This window comes from Cebidichthys violaceus, unplaced genomic scaffold (assembly GCF_023349555.1).
Source record: "Cebidichthys violaceus isolate CVI_PGR_0920_01 unplaced genomic scaffold, fCebVio1.0.p SCAF_5, whole genome shotgun sequence".
NCBI classification, from domain to species: domain Eukaryota; kingdom Metazoa; phylum Chordata; class Actinopteri; order Perciformes; family Stichaeidae; genus Cebidichthys; species Cebidichthys violaceus.
The window spans coordinates 4,068,696-4,090,823 of NW_027176705.1; positions in this window are offsets into that span (position 1 = coordinate 4,068,696).

Genomic DNA, 22,128 nt, shown 5'->3' on the forward strand with positions numbered 1-22,128 from the left:
AAGTGGCCTTAAGTTACATAAGATTGAGAACACCTGTATTAAAGAGTAGAGGAAGAAGAAGAACCCATCACTGCCCACAGTAATGTCAGGGAGAAGTGACCATTGCTTCTCTTTAAGGAATACAATTGGTCTTTGACTGTTAAAGTGAGTCACTGCGAACAGGATGTGCTTAAGCTTCATCCCAGGCTCATCTTTTGACCCACTCAGTACTAGATAACCTTTAACTGATGGGATTTAATTGATGCACAAAAGCATGTGTGAAACTATGTGTCTCAGTGACATATGAGTCAGTGGCAATGTGTCACGCTTTAATGCCTTCTAATGGATGTGTTTTTTTGCTGATGTGAGCTGGTAAGGTTAAAGTCTTTCCTTTTCTGTCCAGTTTTAAGTTCAAGTTATCTCTTTGAAACCTTTCTTTCAGGTCTACTGAAAAGCTAAAAGATTGGAGGAATAAAAAGGACGGCAAAATTAAACCTCAAGGGAGGTAATCACCAATTTACAATATGAAATCTGCAATAGTCTTTGAAAAGCAGTCTTTCCAAGAGTTTTGTTTTTTTCTACTAACAGCTGAATGATAACATCGACAGGTTGTGCAAGTTCTTTAAGACACTTGAGATCTCCTGAGACTGAAGTACAGCTGTATTCAGTCAGTTCAAGGCCCCATCTCATATTTTTAGCCACGTGGTAAATGTGGCTTCTGTGACACTTTACTTGCTTGCTGCAAGTTCTTACCAGCGTTTCTCTAAGAAACAATAAAGAACTGGACACTGACCAGCTCTTTTTTCAGATGAATCTGAATGTAATAAACAGTTGTCATCTGTTTGACGTTAACGTAAGAAGTCTTGATTAAAGGTACCAAAATTACAACAAAAAAATAGTATTTTCCGAGTTACTGCTATGGGTAAGCCATGAGAGAAGTTTTGTTTTTTATTTGTTGAAAGTTTGAGATATCCACTGCAGAGCCATGTGGTGCAGCCCCAGCACAATTAATTCAAGTATTGAAAATGGTTAAAGTTTTGAAAAACTAGAGTTGAAAGGCTAAACTGTAAAGCCCTAAATCTATCTGTCCCTTTTGTATTAAGGAACCTGAAAGTTTTGTCTTCTTCTCAATAAACAAACAGACCTAGAGTCACAATAAGAGGGAAGGCATTTCCTGTAACATAGTCACCATTTGTTTGACATATACTGCTAGCTTTACCTTGAGCTCAATTATTTATTATGTGTTTCTTTATGCTTGAATCAATCTGTAATTAGGGATCACGTATCAGTGAAGATCATCCTGTTGGACCATTCCATTGGTTTGGTATCACATCTTTTAGACATCACTAAGATATGCTTTCTGTGCTCCAAACAAATAATCTGCCCGGCCAAAACTCGCAGTGTTTCCATCGTTGTTTTCCAGCAATGTGGCACCTCAATTTCAGAACGATACTTCTCCCATTATGTCAGATGCTTCAATCAGAGCCTGTCAGTGGCAAAAATAAGCACTTTTAGAGGACGTGAATGACAGCGCCAGTTTGCCCCGATTACATTCCAGCCTGCGAGCAGTTGCTGTCTATAGCTCTCTCAGTCAATACTGGACCAAGTTCAGAAATTGTTGTCCCTATTAGTCAGTTAGACACAGAAACAAGGTAAAATAGGATCCAGGTTGAAAGATACAGAAGTTACTCTTTTAAGTGTGTGTGCTTTCCCCACCACAACAGAATCACTTAAATTGAAAAACGGTCAATATTTCATCGATTGATCAACTCAATGTACGAGTAGTTTTGCCAGAGCGAGGCTGTTTATTGAAAAAAAATCCAATACCCTTTGTGATATAAAGTATAAAGTCTATGGATTACAGCCAACACTTAGTTCAGGCCAACTGCAGTAAAGAAACCCATGGTTTAAAATCTCATTCCAGTTTCAAGGGCAACAATATGTCCCTGAACAATCTCCATCTCTACCAAAGACTCACCCTTGATGTCAAACGGTACTTTAAAGCCCATGTGAATTCAGAAAAGAGAAAGTTTTCAATAACTCCGATGGATACAGGTGGGTGGGTGGGTGGATTTCCCCCAGTCTGAGTGTCTACATCAAATAGAGGCAGCACCTGTGCTAGCTGCTCACCTCGGGCTACAAAACACTTTTTTTCAAGGAGCAGGAGAAAAACCCTTTACAGGTGCACGACTTACATCCTCCAGTCCACCAAATCAAAGCTTGGCACTGCAGCCGGATAGAAAACAACAACCTAACTGAAATGTCTTCTCTCCCCGATGAACAAGATTGCTTGCTCACATAAAGCTGCTCTCTGCTTCTAGGGAGGTGTATGGATCCTGCAAGTGTTTTTAAGGAGCAACAAGCATGTGAAATATTTTGTTCTTTGCCGTATTCAGAAAAATTCAATACTAGCTTTTGAAATGATCTCTTTGTAAATGTTTTTCTTTAGCAATAATGCCCAACACTAAAACAGATGTATCTGCATTGAACTAAGCAGGAATGCTGTGGCTCTGGACAGGTTTGTCCTTGTTTTGAAACAATTGAAAATGACCAGCATGCTCTGCAAGGGAAAAAGTGGAACAAGAACAATGAAGTGTTTGGTGGTCTGGTTTTCACGCTGATTAAAAGTGCAGCTTTCAAGGAAACTTGACGGGTCGGTGCCATTTCCAACTCCATGTAATGAGGATATCCTCCGCAGACGTGAACACATTTCCAGCATGTGAAAAGAAAACAGCAACATTAGCTGTAATGCAGCACGCCGTTGGTCTGCCAAGAAGCTGAGTACAACAACACAGTGGAATAACAATTTTTGCTAATTAAGTAATAATTCTGAAGATTTTCATTAAATCATATCTCATTTTGATGCTTTATGTATTCAGCCTGAGCCTAGTTGTTTTTGTTGTTACTCCACAATTCCCGCACTGGATTTAACTTGCCTTCAAATGCAAGACAGAGTCACAGTAAACAATGCAGCATGTAATCCAGCATAACAGCAATGTATGCTCTCTGCATCGTGTCAGGATTGTATTAAGTTACTGCTGCTGCATCGTATTAAAAGTGTTCAACTGGTGAAATAGGGGGTAACTTTCATTATGAAAAGCAACAGAAAACGCAACATATTTGTCACTGAGGTTAGCGGTAACCAGAGCCCTATAAAGAGATTATCATTAAACGGCCCTGGCGGTAATTACTATCTTTCATTATAGTATTAAACTGCTTTTGTTGTTGCAACAGTAACCATGGGGGTTGCCAAATCAACCAGGACTAAAATCTTAAAGGGACAGTTCTCCCCAAAATCAAAAATACATATTTTACCTTTAAAAAGAAGTCAGAAGTCAGAAGAAAAATACTGTATGTGTTTTTGATTTCGAGGGGAACTGTTCTTTCAGGGGTTATAACTTTAATTCTGTTGTGAATTAATTACATTTATCAAGTTATTACTGCTTATTTGGGCTATCTAAACTGAGAGAACCTGTCGTAAAGAGATTATCAGAATGAGAACTTTTCACACTCAAGATGGAACATAAATAGACTCAGAGGGACCTATTGTGTAGTAATGTAGTGATTGGATTGTTGCTTGTTCAATTTGTTCAGTGTCTGTGTTCACTGATCACAGTGCTCAAGCAATTAGAAGGTAGCTGGTGTTACATCATCAGTGCTTTTTACCAATAAACCCTCAAAGGTTGATGCATGCTGGGAGACTCAGGGTGTGTTGGTGCAGATAAACTGGTAGAACACGTGTCCATGAGAAGTCAGCTTTCATACAAATGGATGTTAAAGGACGCATATTGGAATATCAGACTCACGCAAGTCTGAGTCCAGTTGTGCAGGATCAGTCCCACCATCTTGTCTCTCATCCATATGTTGTCATGTACATTTCCTAACAGTTACCTCTCTTGCTGAGTTTGTGGTATTGCTGGCTGTACACTTCAACACACCAAACAAGTGGATAATTTGTCTAGAAAGAAACTTGTGGAGTCCATATTGATTACTGCTTGTTGAAAATGTCTCCCTTTTTTCAGTGGACTCCAAGTGTCACACAAATGTATATATGTATATGTATATATATATATATATATATATATATATATATATATATATATATATATATATATATATATATATACATATACATATATATACGTATATGTATATGTATATATATATATATATATATACGTATATGTATATGTATATATATATATATATATATATATATATATATTGTGTTTTATAATACATGAGGATCATTTGATTAATATTACCTGGTGAATGATGAAACTACATTTTAAGGTAGGCTGAAGAAAAATCAAGTAAGCTCAACTTCATGCACTCAAGTAATCAAATCAAGTGCAGCATTCAAAAGAATGTTCTGATATATTTTTCCTCAAGTGTCATTCATCTTGATACTGAGTGGGAGTGTACTTCAGCCATCACAGGAGTCTCACTTTTACCAGCAAAGATGGTTGCAATATTCACAAACTTCTCTGACTCTGTCTTCAAGTGTTTTATTCTCTTTTTATTTATTCAAATGGAACAAATTTAGCAACCGTTGGGTGCAATGAATATAAGAGCTGCATGATATCAGACCTCCATGATGGTCTGGGTCTGCATGTGCTGAGGTTATTAACAAGTTGTCAACAAAGCCTTTTCTTGTCTGTCTGTGGACTCTCATACATTTGACACTGGACACTCCTGAACAAACCTATCTGGAGCTGTGAATCCTAAAAATAGGCACAAGGGCTTGGTCCAGTGGGCTGTGGGGCAGTATGTCATAGAGGAGGAAGCCCCTGTGGTAATTACTGGTCTCCCATCAGGGGTGAGAGCGACCTCGGCTATATTAAACCCCTCACTTGAGTGGGATTCTTGAGACACTCTGACCCCACTGTGGCATTCACACTGATGTTATAGTTCACATGCTTTTCCTACAATCCTGTGAAATGTGTGTGCAAGGAAGCATACGTAGAGGCGAGATATCAATTCACGCTCTCTGCTTTAAATGCTTCATGACAACACAGGATATTTCTTTGAAAGAGAGTCTTACACAACAGCCTGTGCATTCTCCAGGAATTTAGTTTGAATTTGATCATGTGAACTTCAGTTGCCCCAACACGCCCTGCCTGTACATCTCTGGAAAGCACTGAAAGCTTGGAGCGAACTGTCAGAGCACGAATGAGGCAATGCTGTTACACCCCAATAAAAACACGCTGTCAAGAAAAATGGGAAAACAGAGTACTACACTGACTTGAATGAATAGTAAACACATGTCAGCCCAAAGTTAAAATCCACCGTAACTAATTTTTGTCATTAAATATGACATGACGTGAAGTGTCAGCGAAGCATAACTAAAATCTGGACTTCTATTCTAATTTTAAGATGACTTTCCTTATATTTATTATAGAGCAAGCCTACGAGTCTACAGCCATGCTAGCTGCAGATTGAGACTGAAGTTCTTCGAACTAAATGCTAACGTTGGCATGCTAACATGCTCAAAATAACAGTCAGGAACAGTCAGGGGATCACCAACGTTAGTTCATTCTATGGGAACCTGAACGCCAATCCATCCAGTAGATGTTGAGACATTTTAGCCTGGACCAAAGTGACAAACCGATTCCTTCACTATCATGGCTAAAAAAACAAAAAACAGAAAGTCTGATAAACATTAGTGAGCCTGTTCCCAAGGCTTGATGTGAATCAAGGCTCTGATCTCTTATGTGATTAGTAACAAAGCGGCTACTCTATTATCAGTGACTTTAAGTGAGTTTGTGGGCTAAAAAATGCAGTGATTGCACAATCATGAAATAAACCTCCTTTTATTATATTTCAGGTATTCTGCACAAACCTGCCTATAAATTCCTGTTGTTGACCGTCTCAAACTCTTGTATTCACTGTCAATAACTTGTAACATAATTGGCTCTTAGATGACATCATCCCTGGCTCCATTATGTGTAGTTTTAGAAGAAAATTATACTTGATCACAAAACAGGTCTCAGCTGGCTGAGGCCCTAACAGGCAGCACATGGCAAATTCTCTCTCTGATGTATTTCCCTTTAAGAGAATATCTGTTTCAAATTAATCAATCATTGTGCAACATGTTTCTCTTCTTGAGAAACAAATGCAGCCATACACTCATCAGTGCATCATTCTGGAAATACTGTACTTACAGGATGGACACCAGCCTCTAATGCCACCATTTACCAATGAATGCACTTCGAATAAAAGGAGATTTAATGGCAAATAGATCTGACAAGAATCTGTTTTAGCATCTTACTTTATTGTTTTCGTGGCTGTTTGTGTGCATGTGTGAGAGGGGGGGGGCACAGCAAATAGTGGACCGTCCAAAGCAATGAAGCAGATGGTTATCACAGTCTAGACAGGCAGGCCAGAGAAGAGGAAGGCGAGGAGGAGATGTTCCTTGCTGTTAAATCAACCACCCACAGGAACAACATTTTTTAAGCTGTTTTCAAAGACTCCACTGCACAGATTTCTGCAATGCGAAAAAGCAGGCAGTCAAATTATCACGGTAGTGCATCATGATGAACCAACAGTACCAGACTAGAATATTAATACATTGGCAGGAGAAAAAAAGGAGCGTGTGTTACTGTAAGTCGAAGCGTTTGCTGCATATTAACTCACATATTCAGGTCGTTATGTGAACAGCACTTTTTCTGCTCATAGATGAAAGAAAGACAGAGGCATATGTTAAGAAAAAAAAAGATGTGAGGAAGCCTCAAATGGCCAGAAGTGTGACTTATAACCCAGTGAGCTTCCCAAACACCCCCACATTGTCTGGTTGCTGTTCTCTATACCTTTGGGAAAACAAGCAGGTTTTACCTCTGACAATGCCTGCAGTGTTCTTACCCCCGAATATTCTAAAAACAATCAATAACAACTCATCTCACTTCGCTGACACAGTTTTAATCCAAGACTGAGACCAACAACCCGCAAACATTTAAATTCACACCGCATTTGTATCGACGGGCCTCTGAATACTAAAGGCCTCCACAGCAGCATCTTAATGTAAGGGAGCATATTATGTCAATAACACTATAATCACAGGCTGCAGGGGGGGTTGGACGGATATAGCACAGTACAAAAGGACTTGAAGGTACAGTTATGATTCACAGACAAATACCAACTGCTATTCTTCACAATCACACAACAAAAACCCTCAATCGTTTTCTGGTTACCAGCTAAAAATGAACTTGATCTATCAAGAATCATTTCCTTTCATGTTGTAAAACTAAATTGCCTTTAAAAGAGGAGAGCTACACCACTGAAAATCAGAAGGACATGTCTTGATCTTCTCTGACAGTTTATAAGAGGAACACCAAACTAGTATTTCCCACATTAACAGCAATTAATGAATTCAGGAATCATATGAGACATGAATAATCATTTGGACACTGAAAAGAGGTTTAATGCTCAGTCACACAAATTCAGTGGAGTGCTTTCGCCCTCTAGCGTCAGAATTGTGCATTTCTCTTTTAGGATTATTGCGGCACAGTTCCAAAACCCTGACTGATAATAATTCACAGATTCAATCAAAATGTAATCAGCCACTAAAAATTAGTAATTTTGATTTGATTAAGGAATTTGGATAGATCAAAAGTTTTGTTCTTAATTGACATTTTCAAGTTCATTCAAATATTCAAATGATTCTTTAAATAACTTGATGCAAAAACAAACAGACAAAAACAAAAATATCTCTGTGGAGATCTGGTTCTCACTGTGTGATCTTGCCATACTAACTAGTCAAAACAAATGACAGCGTTCCTCTGAAATAGGCTTAGTAGCTAATTAACTAATGCAAACTAGTTCTTGTCACATTGTTCTGCACTGTGTGTGCTTGTATTACCCACATTGTAAGGATAAAAATGTGTTCACACAGTCACATTATGGAGACTCACATTTTAGGGACAAACAGCTGGTTCTCAATACTGTTAACCATTACATTTTAGCGTTAAGGCTTATTCTATGAAAGTGCCCCTTCACTCAAAAATGTGCTTTGCGTATTGTTCATTTGGATGTTTGAGTTTCAGAATGATGTGAGTTTGACAGTAGAGGAGATCTGGGAAGGTTCTCTTGTTCAGCGTTTGTACATGAGCAGGATTTTGTGGTTTGGGGGCCACTCATAGTCCAACATGCAATTTACACAAATGTGCTGTGGATACATTTTCAGTTGCATCTGGATTTTTAAATTATTTGTTGTTGTTGTTGAATAAGATAGGTCTTTATTGAATAAATGTATAATCATTCAAAGGAAGGTATTTTTTTTACATGTCTTGAATCATGTCTGCAGGGGATTTTAATGGAGTCTAGTCACCATGCCAAATTAAGTCCTGTTGTCAGGGTGCAGAGATAGCGCCACCTGGTGGATTTTGTCAAAATATGTGTTTTACAGTAGACAAAATTACTCCTAGTTTTGTGTTTTTTAAAATAAAAATAGAATGATGCAATAATAGAATTGTCGGATGGATTACCTATAAAGTGGGCGTGTTTAAATCAGCCACATGCGGTGTCATCGGTAGGCTATAATAGTCCGTATCAAAGGTTGTAAAGCTGGTTTAAAACACAAGAATTCCCCGATAAAGACCACGTAGAGGGGACGTTTAATGGCTGGTGGTGAATTCCACTTAGGGAGCTACATTCCGCCTTTACTTGTGGCGTTGAGGAGGAGCTCAGTTGTTTATTCATTCACGTCAGCCCCTCTCGCCTTCCCTTCCCTCCTTCCTGCTACACACACAACGGGGACCCACCAACTGTTTTTCCACATATTGAAATTAACCACTATCACGCCGCCACCATAAACCGATTTTGGAATCAGGTGAGTTGCGATTTTGATGTTTCTCTTCCTTTTTTTCTTTTTCTTGACGATGCTAGAGGAAACGTATGCGCCGCCGGAGCGTTGACTTGTCCGGCCCGGCGAGGCGGAGGAGTGCTTCAACCGTAACTTATTAAATTCCCCCTGACCAGGCTAGAAAATGTATGCGCGTTATGTCTGGCGATTTTACTACCTGAGCGTTTCGATCTGGCGTCTTTTGGTGCGGGGTTTGTTATTTTTTAACGCTATAGCAGAAACAAATTGGTCGATGTAGGTCAGCAACTACAGTCAAAATGTCGTCTTTTCTTTTTTTACTTCCACATTCTCTCTCATGCCACAAACAGATGGCGTCGAGATGGGGGGTGGAGAGAATGGGGAAAGAGACGCATAAAGGGAGTAAGGGGGCTACACCAGGCCACACTAGCCCGGGTCTGCCCATCACTAATCCCGGCTGCCCTGCACACACAGCATAACTAACCCACCTCCTCATGCCAGGACGCGGGCAGGCCGAGATGTCTTGCGTAGGCCTGTCTTGGAACAAAAGTTTTCGCTGTTAAGTTGTCGGGCCTTTTCTTTTTAAAGATACCGCGCGAGTTTCGGTTGGAATAATAGTTTATTTTGCGCAGGCGAAAAGTGAACACAACCCCAATGAGAAGATAAAGCTGCTTTGGTGCTTATAGCCTTCAGTCCGAGACCACATTTTGGTCACAGCCCAGTGCAGAGGGTAGAGAGAGAGAGAGAGAGAGAGAGAGAGAGAGAGAGAGAGAGAGAGAGAGAGAGAGAGAGAGAGAGAGAGAGAGAGAGAGAGAGAGGTGGTGGGGGTGGTGGTGGTGGTGGTGGTGCTGTGTGTTTGACACCTCAAAGCACCGGAAAGATGCACTGCAGTAGATAACCTGTAGCCCGGCCTGCGTGCTCCTGTGAGGGAGACAAGCCACCACCAGTTGGCTGACTCCTCACTGGGCTGTCAGAGATCATTGATAGGCCACAGGTATCCTGCACTGCACTGAGGGCACTGCATCTCACACTGGCTGTCATGGGACGTGAAGGTGCTATGACTGTCTGGGTCTGCATATATATATATATATATGTATATGTATATGTATATACACCCAGTATACACTGCTTCGGTGACATTCTTTGTATTTAAGTGCAAGGCCAGAATGGGTGATAACACTGCTGACCTCCCCTTGCATACCTGCCATGCAGTGTCTGATGGTGCACTGGCTGCATGCAGCAAGGCAGCTGCATACTGTGCATACCAGTTGGCAGCCGGGGGGGGGGGCTATAGATGTGCTCCGATGCAGTTCAGTGTCAGTGCACTTCAGTGGCTGGCAGTAATTAAAAAGACGTCCTCCCCTTGTGGCTCGTGGGTCGTCTGATTGATGGTCATTTAGATGGAAATATTCGAGTGACTCAGCATGGTTCGACCGAAGTAATCGCCGCCATGCAGATCTTAATTCCCTCTGCAGATCTCGCCGATTGCAGTTTTTTAAAAGTTGACCCATTTCTGCTGTTGGTTTGAGCAGATTTGCATCCTGAAATGACACCTTGACTAAACTGATTTAATCACCTCAGCGCTCGAGGGAGTGAAGGGTGTCAACCATCTCTGTCCAACTCACCCATTCTCTAGTGTTACAGTAACCTTTTGTCAGGAGATCGTATTTCATTGCAGCTCTACGATTGAGCATCCCCAGTCCCTTATGAGTATGAGTGTTGGTCAAGTGGTGCTTTCCCGGTGTTTTCTTTTTGTAGACTCCACCTCCACCTCTGTCTTCTAAAGAGTGCATTTATTGGCAGTTTCTGTACTTTTACCCTGGATTTGTCAAGCAGCTCCAGTGACTGACCACGTTATGGAGTTCTCTGCCTCCCTGAATGCCGCTTTGAGCCTCTCTGACTTTCACTGTTTGATGATAACCTCTCCCGTCTGTTTTTGCTCAAAGGCATCTTGCCAAATATTAATTCGCAAACTTGCTGTCTCTCAGCTGCTTGCTATATTTGTTGTCTTCGGTGTTAACCTTGTGTTACTGATGTGTCTAATCGGCTCTGCACATAAACGATCTTGTGATTTTCATGTATTGTGCTCCGTGATGAATGATGCCGGCATTTGGACCAGACTTACTTAATTTGTGGTGTTGAATATTTGATCGATGATTATAATAGTATTTTTTGACATTTTGTACGATGATCCAATAACTTGAGTAAATAATAATAATAGTCTACCGAAAAAAAATGCCAAGCTCAACAAAAAAGCACTGTCGAGTTCTCAACAATTCAGGCTTGTGCTTTGTTTTTGAATTAATGCCTCCAAGTTTAACAGTACGCTTTTTTTTTATTGCTTGGCCAGCTTGAGTTGTGCGGTGATGAATGAATTTCCCCAAGTTTAAATCGATAATGTGTTATTACACTGCTGCTGCAAGCTGCTACTACACAATCTGTATGCTACCCAGGGGATCTTGAGCCACTCGTCCGTGGATCATCAGCGGCAGGTTGGCTGAGTTGAAAGAGGTCCAGCAGAGCCAAACAGAAAGCCCATCAGGACATCCACAATATGCATTAAAAAAACCGAACCAATCATCTTAACAGACGCTGACAATTAGACACACCTCTTTTAAACGAAGAAAAATGAAAATTAGCTGGTCTCTCCTTTTTTTCCCCCCTCTCCCTCCTTTCTTTGTCAGGATGTGGGGATAAAGCTGTGGTAAAAGGTTTAGAATAGCTGATGATGGTGTCAGCACATTGCAGCGCTCGGCAGTGCTGCAGGCACGGTTTTAAAAAAAAGAGGCCGATGTTTCTCGAAGCACAAAGGCCTAATGTGTAGGGCCTGTTTGTTACAGCCGTGCTGAACGACCTCCAGAGTGTAAGGCCACTTTGTTTGTGTGCGCTGTATGAGTGTAATGTGTATTGTGTAGTCCTATTGGAAAGCCCACAATACTTCAGGTCCTTCTGGGAAAACGATGCCCGCCACATTGAATTGTTCGTAAATTACATCAAAATGTTGCTTTGTGTCGTTAAGTTGGCTAACTGCTTACTCTACATGGCTTCATTAATAATAAATGCAGCTTGCTATTTTCTCGTTGCATAACAGATGAGGGTTGGCTAAAGCGTCGGCATGTTTGAATGTTCGCTAATAACATAACTGTCAGTGCACATAATGTTAGAACATGTGAATTAATATAATTGTGATTCAAAGCAAAAACAATCTTGTCCACTGTCACTTTTGAGAGAAACAAGTGTTGGTTTTTAGAGACATTGGGCAAAATAGGACCTGATTTAATCCAGACTCATCTGTGTCACCTGTATTTCTCCTAATATCTGTAGCTAATGTCAGGGATGCTTTGTTTCCGGCATGCCAGTGGTCGGTCCACCACTTTGGTTCTGACTGAAATATCTCTCAACAATCGATTGCTGTGATATTTGACATTCATTGTCCTCAGTGGATGAACACTAAATAACTTTGGTGATACTATGATTCTTTCTCCAGTGCCACCAGCGGGTTGACGTTTTCTCTTATTCTGTGAAATATCTCAACATCTATGGGATGGATTGGCACAACATTTAGTGCAGACATTCATGGTCCTCAGAGAATGAATCCTACCGGCTTAAGTCACTTTTCCTCAAGTATTGGATGGATTTCCATGAACTTTGGTGCTTTTATTCATAGATTGTAATAACTTTGGTGATCCCTTAACTTTACATCTCGTGCCATCAATATGTCTAATACTTTTTTTACCAAATACCTGCTAAACTGATGTAATTCCCATCAGCCTCAGCTGTACTTCCCAAATGTTGGCATGCTAAGGGCTAGACAAGGATGTTGAACAGTTGTAATCATGTTAGAATATAGCTCAGAGCACCGTACTTGCTAAGCTGCTAGCATGGCTACGTCTCTTAGTCCTGAAATTGAAATGCTTCAAATGAAGTTGTGTTCATTTTCCGTTAGAATCCAGACAACTGGCAAATAGCTGTATCTGTTTGCTGCCAATAAATAAGTGGGGAATTGAAAAATACCACTATAAATTCACTGTTTTAGTGCACAATATGAAATATTTGTTCTGCTCCATGGAGTGGACGCAGAAGGAGTTTCTAATAGACAACTGCAGTATGTACTGCTTATTAGGTGCGAGTCATGTCTGTCAGTTCTGGTCTCGCTGCTGGTCTGGCTAAATGCTGTCCGTGCCAGCTTTTACTGTGTGAAGTTGTTACTAGTTGTCTGGTGAGTCGGTTTGTTATTCAGTCCTCCCAAATCCTGCCAAATTCTCTGTGTGAAAAAGATTAGCTGCTGAACTTATTTTGCTGAAGTTCAACATAACGTGATATCGTACAAGCTGTTAATTTCTTCATAGCTCAAATTATTTGTGGTTCAAAATTGGACTATCCTGTTCTCACATGAAAACATGACAGTTTGCTCTTTATCGTTTGATCCTTTTTCTCTTTCAATCTGATGCATCCTATTTTCAGACAATAGTCATCTGGGCTGATGGTCTTGGGTGTAGTAAGCTAACAGTTCAGTCACAAAGGTGTAACTTGGGCTGTTTTCATTGTCGATTAATCTGTTGATTATTATCTCAATTAATCGATTAGTTCTTTGGTCTATAAAATGGTGAAAACGTATTTCTAGTGTCTTGGTTTATCCACAACTTAAAGTTATTCAGTTTTCTGTCATAAAGGAGTAAAGAAACCAGAAAACATTCACATCGAGGAAGCTGGAATCAGTGTTTTTACTCAAATCGATTAATTAATCATCAACATAGTAGGTGATTAATATAAAAGTTGACAACTAATCGATGAATCTCTTTAGCTCTATAGGTTAGCACATTCAGTGTTAGCCTTCAGCCTTTATGTTTCTGCAAGCCTCTGTTCACTTAGCTAACTACCACTTTCCTGCATAGTGCAGCGCAGTGGCCTAGTTCATGCCCTCTTGAATGTAATTTTAGCTGTGTGTGTCTGAGTGCATGCATTGTGTGTATCCGTGCACGTGGACGCCTCTCTGTTTTGTCTCCTTCTCTTATCGTCTCTGTTTCCCGTCCTCTCGTCCCCTCTCTGTCCTCTCACACGGTTTCTGTCTCCGTCAGTGATGAGGCTTTCGTCGTGACGCTGTTGGTGTGCAGAACTCGGGCCGGCGATGCTCGGATAGTTACCCCGGTAGTTGCATCTCTTGTGTGGATGGATGATGTTATCCTCAAGGGAGTCCGAGACAGAACAGCCATTTTACACTGTTGGTTTGATTGACGCCTTCTGTTGCTCTGATATCGGGTTTACGCTGAGGCTGTGAATGGGGGGGGGGGGTAGCCGTACTGAAGAATTACACGATGAAGTCGCTAGTTAAATGTCTGTTGCAGATTAAAATGAATATGGGGCCTTAAGGAATATTCAGGTGGTAAAACTCGAAGAATTAATTACCAGTTTGCACCAGTAACAGTGTGACCATTACATAATCCTCCAGAGAGCGCTGACAAGTTTATTTTTACACTGTAAAATGTCCCATTCAGTGTGTATCTTGGTGACGACTTGAGGAGAAAAAAATCTAAGGTATCCATATCGGGTTGTTTTAAATATGTCATGTGTTTATGTTTCTGTCGTAAGTAGTTATGTCCTCACAACTTGCACACAAGGTGCTGAGAATCAGCCGTACATGTAAGGAAGGAGCTTCCAGCGCAAGAATGCAATACAGACATTTAATCCAAAAGATGATGCGAGGTGTAGAATTGCTTAAAATCTAGACTGATGTTAGATAGATTAAATCTTACTTAACAAACATTGAAGCTACCAGTATGCTTCATCTTGTCGGATGGTCGAACAGCTTCGGAAACCGGATTAAGAGGGATTTTGTCCGACCGTATCTGTAATTTTCCGAATCCAACTTTCAAATCTACATCACGATGTGTGATTGGCCAGCTGTCCGTGAGTGAACTTGTCTCTCCAGCTCTCTTTTTTTTAAAAATTCGTTACACAATACACAAAACAACCGACTGTCACGATATAAATATCTTCCCCTCTATATGTTCCCCTGTATACAAGCGTATATAGGAGAAAAAGATGTTGAAAGGGAAATTTAAATCTCCATTTCAACAAATGTCTGCCCTGCTGAAGAGCCCATGAGCAAGAGACTGAATCTCCATCTTGTCTCTGGGGGTGCTGTTGTGTAGCTGATTTCCAAAAAACAAGGAGAGAGAGAGAGAGAGAGAGAGAGAGAGAGAGAGAGAGAGAGAGAGAGAGAGAGAGAGAGAGAGAGAGAGAGAGAGAGAGAGAGAATGTAGTTTGAAGCTGTTAAAGCACTGGAACAAAATGGGAGGCCCACAGCAACCTTTAACAGCAGCAGAGGTGACGTTTGTTGAGACTTTAAATTGTGCCTTTCTCAGTGAATTTGCTTGAGAGCTTTGTGCCTTGATATTTTATTATGCTATTGTTAGTGAGTTTTTAGCATAAGTATGAAACATGGTGTAAAATGAAATCTGGGACTGACATTTAAATTCTGCTAGGTTAGTTTGGATCGATGTCCTCGTAAACACCAAACAAACCCAGACTTAACTCTTCGATTATTCATATCTACATGAAAATTTACAAATCAAACAGTGTTTGAATGTGTAGCTCATAAGTCATGTCGCCGTGTTTCACTCACATTTAAGGAGAGCAAAGAGGAGACAGCGAAGACATCATGTGTTTGGGACTTTATTCCCAAAGGACAGCTCTTCATAAATATGTTATGCTGTGTACTTGCCTCAAGAGCTGCAAATAGGCTACCTTAAATCTGTCATTCACACCTGCTGTCTGCTTTGATGGCATATTCATAGACTGCAGTTTAATGTTGATTTAAGATAAAAAAAAAAAACTCTTAAATCTTAAATTGAAGACCTAAAGTGTTGCACAAGTAAGGGATCTCTTCTAATGCCCTTGTACGTTAATCTCAGGAAACGCGTGAGAGGCTTATGAGTCACTGAACTGCAGTTCGACCCATGGCCGGTGGTGTTGGACCCTCGACAGTTTGAAATGGCTTCGTCTGTGCTGCAGTCGAGGAGGGGGTGTCCTCCCTTCACAGTGCTGATTAGTGTCACATCCAGCTTGTTGTTATTTCTATTGTTTCTATGGGTTTGCATTGAAATTCTGTTGGTTCAAATACTTTAAATACCGTGTTTCTGAGTAGTTGCTGTTTGAAGGGCTTGAGGATCAAAATATTATCAGAAATGCACGTAATCCCTTAATGTCTTTCTTTCGGATCAGAAGTCATTAATTTCAAAGGAGTGCTCGGAGACGGGAGCAACATTTTGTAAGATTTAAAGATGGCTGACAAATTAAAGGAAAACACGAGAACCTCCTGAACAGTCTGTTGCTCTCTAACACGACGGACCAAAATCTCCAAGGTTGAGATCAGGTTATACGCATATGATTCACACACACACACACACACACACACACACACACACACACACACACACACACACACACACACACACACACACACACAAACTAGCGCTGTCCTCGACCAAAGAAATTCTTCGTTGACTAACTTTGATTTTGACGAGCAATCGATTAATTGAAATCTGTAAAACTAAGTTTCTCCACAAAGAATCACACAAAAGTACAACTTTTAATCTTGTGTTTAGAGATGTGCTCATACGTTTCTTAGAACTAAGTCATTCAGCTTTGAAAAACCTAATCTTAGTCGACTAAGACCAAAACCACCGATTAGTCGACCAGCCGACTGAGAGCAGCAGCCGACAGTAAACCAGCGAGTGACCTGTGGAGCCCTGTAAGGAAGCGTCTGTTATCGTCCTCTACTAATTTATTCAGGTTTCTCCTTTTAATGTATCTCTTGTATGAACTTTCTTAACAGGGTTCACTTATTTATGAATTTTAATTTCAACCCAGTATAATGTGAATGCGTCAAAGTGCAGAACTTTGAATTCTCTCATGCCCCACAACTATTAATGGTGGTGAGCACTAGAGTCCAATATTTAATTACAAGTATTTACTATTACTATAAATAGTACATGAGTACACTGTAGCTACATCTCTGTAGCAACCACTTCTATTAAGCTGCTTTATTATGACTATAAACAATACTATACCTTCACACACTGTATGTTTTCATGTTATTTGTGTGTGAAAAGTGAAGTTCAAACTTTGTTCCTATAATTGGACAAAATGTGAGATTACAGTAAAGTGCGTCGTGGCTAATTCACATTTTTTTTGGTAAAAGTAGTTTTAAATGTGCAAAAACATTTGCAGCAAACTGGTTTCAGTATTATTATAAAAATAATAGCTCATAGCGCCCACCACCTGGACCCCTTGAAGCCCCGCCCATTTTCATACTTGGTGCAAACCTGAACCGTCGCTGTAGAAACCTGCTTGCTAGCTTTAGCTTTACTCGGCCTACAGTGGAGTTGCTCCAGCGGCGACTCGCCTGCTCGTGGCTCTTCATGGGATGGCTCGGCGCAACTGCCGTAGATTTAGCTGGAGACATATCAGTGCTGTTACAGTATCATAATAGTTATGTTGTTGATTGTGCTCTAGCAGAATATATTTCAAACATATTTCTGCCCCAAGAAGCTCTGCTTCTGTATTCTCCTTCACTTCCTGCATCCTATGAAGGCTTACAATGACTAAATATGTTATATGTTCCTACTCTGTCTAAAAGTGTATTAATACTACTGACATGTATTTCACCTAATCAGCCAATGTTTCCAGAGTACATCGTTTTCACTCATGTAGTAGTGTTGTAATATTATTGATAATGAACTTTAAATTGAGTTATTACAGAACTGATGCACCGATCCACAGTGTTCTGACCTGCAATGACTGAATGAATGTAACGATCCGAGGAAACTCTCCCTCAAAAGCTGCTCCCTATTATTACAGAACTTACCTGAAAATCATCAGGTTTTCTGGAGTACCAACATAATCCAGTGACGGTTCTCTGTTCATGCATGAGTACTTAGCAAACATGGACTGCTAATAGCTAAATATGGGCAAAATGTAAACAAATATAGACAAAACAGACTTACTTTGTAGCCCACAATGCACTGCACTGAATCCATAGCGACTCACAAGAGGTGAGAGAGGTGTTGGGAGGACACGGTAGTCTTGATTTATATATCGCGATATGTCTGTTGTTCTCCACTATTTAGCATTTCAGCAGTTAAGGAGAAGAAAATGTTTCCTTTTAGGAAGGACCACATCACGACACACCTGAGCTGTTTTCACCCTACAGTGATTAACACAGGTGATTACCTCTGATGCTGGTTCATTGTAATGTTACTGGTTGGGTGTTTGTGTTACATAGAGAGGACTTGTAAAAACCAACAATACCCTTCTTCTTCTTCTTCTTTTTCTTTTGCTGTAGCCATGCTTGTGAAACCACAAAATAGAACGAAATGGGTTTTGTGCTCTCTTTCTCCCTCGCTCACTCCCTCATTTTTTTTCTTTCTGCTCGCTCTTTCTGTTTTTCTCTCTCCAGCTCTCTTCCCCTCCCCCTCCCTCTCTGTTCGTCTATCCTCCTCTCTCCCTCTTTCATTCTCCCTCCCTCCCTCCTCTCTCTCTCGCTCTCGCTCTCTCCTCTCTCTTGCTCTCGGTTTCCATCATGCTTTACCCCTCCCTCTCCTCTCTCTCTCTTTGCCTCTCTCTCTCTGTCTTTCTCTCTTCCTCTCTCACGTTGCACACTGCCCCTCCCTCCCTCTCTCTGTCTTGCTCTCACGTTGCTCCCTGCCCCATCTCTCTCTCTCTCTCTCTCTCTCTCTCTCTCTCTCTCTCTCTCTCTCTCTCTCTCTCTCTCTCCCTTGCTCGCTCTTCCTCTCTCCTTTTTTCTATCTTTTCTGTCTCTCTCTATCTTTCTCTTGCTCTCCCTCTACATCCTCCCCTCCCCCACTGCTGCCTCTCATTTTCTCTCTCTCCTTTCCTCTCTCACTCCACCATTTCACTCACTCACTCACTCACTCACTTGCTCACTCACTCACTCCCCCTCCCCTCCCGGTTCTCTTTATCTCCTCCCCTCCCTCCCCCTTCAATCCCTCTTTCATTCCATGCAATCATCTGTTCTCTCTCTCTGCTTTCTCTATTACGCCCCCATTTTGTCCTCTGCCGTTTCCCTTTCTCTCTCTTTCCTCCATGTTCTCTCTATCCTGTTGTTTACCACACTCCCCCATGACATTTATGTCGCAAACTTTAATAAAAAAATGTTTTCTATCACAGAAAAAACAAACACGTCAGGGTTAGAAACCGTTAGAAACCGTTAGAATTCTACAATAAAAGCTGTATTTTGACTAAAAGATTCTCTCCCCATCACGTAATATTTGTTTCTTATTTAACCTGTCCATCTGTGACGCTATTTACTCTCCTTTGTTATTCGTATTAACTCAAATACAACCGCCTCCCTCCCGTAACATAGCGGTTGCTTCTGTTTGTCTCTGTTCAACAAGTGGCTAACTTGCCGGCCTACAAAACAACCACGAATGACCGTAATCGTCCTCACAGGACCGTAGAGGAACCAGGTGACTGCCTCACCTCTCAGGTCAACAGAGACGATGGCCTCATGAACCAGAGCTGGAAGTTTGCTGAGGTTTCACTGCAGATACATAAAGTGTTGCTGCTAGGGCTGGGTTTGAAGTTCCTTCAATACTATAGATAGGATGATGTATTTTTGTAGGCCAACCCTGGAGATTAGCATCGGACTGGTTCGCTCGACAAAACGCCAATGGGAAACACAAGTTTATGATGCTTACAAGTTTTGTTCAGAAGGAGGATGTTCACAATTGAACACCACTTTTATCATTTTTGAAATGAAAAAAGCGTGAATGCAATCGGCATAAGTAAAAAGCTAACGTTAGGATATAAATGGACTACACAAAGGTTGCATGATGAGTGTACGCAACGAGGCTGTGATGACGTTTAGTAGTCTCATTTAGCCACTTGTTAGCGAGCGCCTTTTTAAAGACACATAAAAGCTTTTAAAATTCATGAGTGGTGTATTAACTGACGTATTTTGTATCGTAGGACAAAACTTTGAATTATCTTAAACTTGAGTAAACCACAGACCTCATTTCAGTCATCTAAGTAGACAAGGGAACAGGAAGTGCTAAAATGCTCCTTTCCAGGTTGTAGGACTCATTCCTGCAGCGCTCTGTAGAGAGGAGAGGAGTTATTTAAAGTCCCATTCATGTTTCCTAAAGACAGCGTTACATGTTATGTAGTTCTTTGATTAAAATCGAAGGTACAGGCCTGAGTACATAAAAACATGGGGCAAGAAGTTAACTACGACCCCCAAGAAACACCCACAACACAGAGCTTAAGGTTATTCTTTACAATCTACCGTTTCAATCAATTCTCTTTTTATTTCAGTTCATTTATTTTCTATGTCACTCACAACTGTGAGCACAAATTTGAGCAGACGCTGGCTGCTCAAATTTGGTGGGTGACTGTTTTCAATACATTTCAGTCGGTACCAAAATATATTGAGCACAGTTTCTGCCCTGGCTGTTGGAGTGGTACTGTTTACTTATTATTACAAAATCAAGTCCATGGTGAAGTCTTCTAATATATTGTTTTGTTCAACCAAACATTTGAAAAGCCAAACAAATTGACAGTATAATGATGCAAAGCAGAGAAATGCAGCACATCCTCACGTTTCAGAAGCTGGAATCGGTGAATGTTTGCCATTTTGCTCGATAAATAAAGAATTTATTGTTTTTTAATTGCCATGGCAAGATGCCTTTATGACTTTGAATCAGAAGTTCTTGACATAATGTGGAGCGAACATGGATCCTGCAAAGACTGCGATGGCCAAAGTCTGTATACAGCCGAGACAGACAGCAGTTTACAGCTGTCATCAGAATGCATCTCCAGCAGCTACGTTTAGTCAGGTTTCACTTCCCTCTCCATTTGATTTTATCAGTGGGAAACTGTGACGGCTGGGAAACAGAAATAAAATGGACTTCACTATAGAGCTAGAAAATAGTCAAGCAAAACTATAAATAATTTAAGATATGATTGGGAGTTTAAAGCTGAACAATGCAACAGACTAATTAAAAAAAGCATTATGAGTTTAATTTCCAGGATTTCCTCACTTTTGCTTTATCACAAGTTAAATCAAGCAAAACTTTATAAACTAAATGCAGGAAAAAACACTTTTGTGCTCGTCTGGGTTGTGATTGTCAGGAGGTGGGTTGGTGCTAGCAGCATAACCCCAGAGACAGTTAACTATTTGTGTAAAGTTTTATTTTGAGATAATAGAAAACACTGCTAGCGTAGTCCACCTTAACAAAGCACATGGAATGAGAGAAAAAAACTGGAATGCTGGAGGGTTATTATTATAGTTATGTCAGAAAATTATGGAATTCTTTGGAATCATTTATCCAAGAATTGACCAATCAATTCGTCAACGGATGGTTTTAGTTCCAATTGTAATTAAGCAAACCTAATTGATGTTTTTTTTAAAAGCAGTAATCATATATATGAGACTCTCCGGATTCACTTCTTATTCCTTCTAACTTAATTGTAAATGAATGCTTTTCTAGACTAGAAGATTTTGATTCAATCCTTCCAATCAGATCCTTGGTTTCTCAAAGTGATCAGTCGTGTCTATTCATTTGTTGAACGTTTAGCGGTTCTTCTTTAACTCCCAGTGTCAAAAGTGCTTCACTGTATCTCACATGAGAGTCTTGTCAAATTATAGCTTGAGAAGGAGCAATGCTAAAAAAGACATTAGCTGTCTAGCGCATTTTAAACACGGCTGTTCTTCACATTGCAATTACAAACCGAGAGCTCAGACTGTGTTGACTGTAGTTGTGACATGGGAGGATGCATGATTGTTCCAAAGGAAAGATGTTGTAGAGGGAACACACCTTCAACATACACTGCAAAATGCATACAAGACATCTTAAATGTAGGCTTTGTGTATGTTAAGTCCTGTTTATTCATTTCTTTGGAGGAAGTGCTGGTCGGCTCCTGATTCTCGTTTTTTGCCTCCATAGTTTGCACTCTTGTGTTCTGTCTCGGTTTCGTGATTCAGGATGTGCATGATCTTTGGCATGACCCTCTCAGGCCACCGTTGGCACAGTCAACAGTCTCACTGCAGCTGTCTCATCTCTCCATGCTTCCCTAATTTTCACGCGAGATGCCGTGAAAAAAAGATGAAAGTTCACACTCGAACTTTGGACAGGTTGGTGTCAATCAATGGCCCAGTGTGTGTGTGTGTGTGTGTGTGTGTGTGTGTGTGTGTGTGTGTGTGTGTGTGTGTGTGTGTGTGTGTGTGTGTGTGTGATTGATTTGAGGAGAGAGGGATACATTGGCCTGTTTGCTGCATCATTAAAAGAAGCAGTAGTACCTTTTTTATT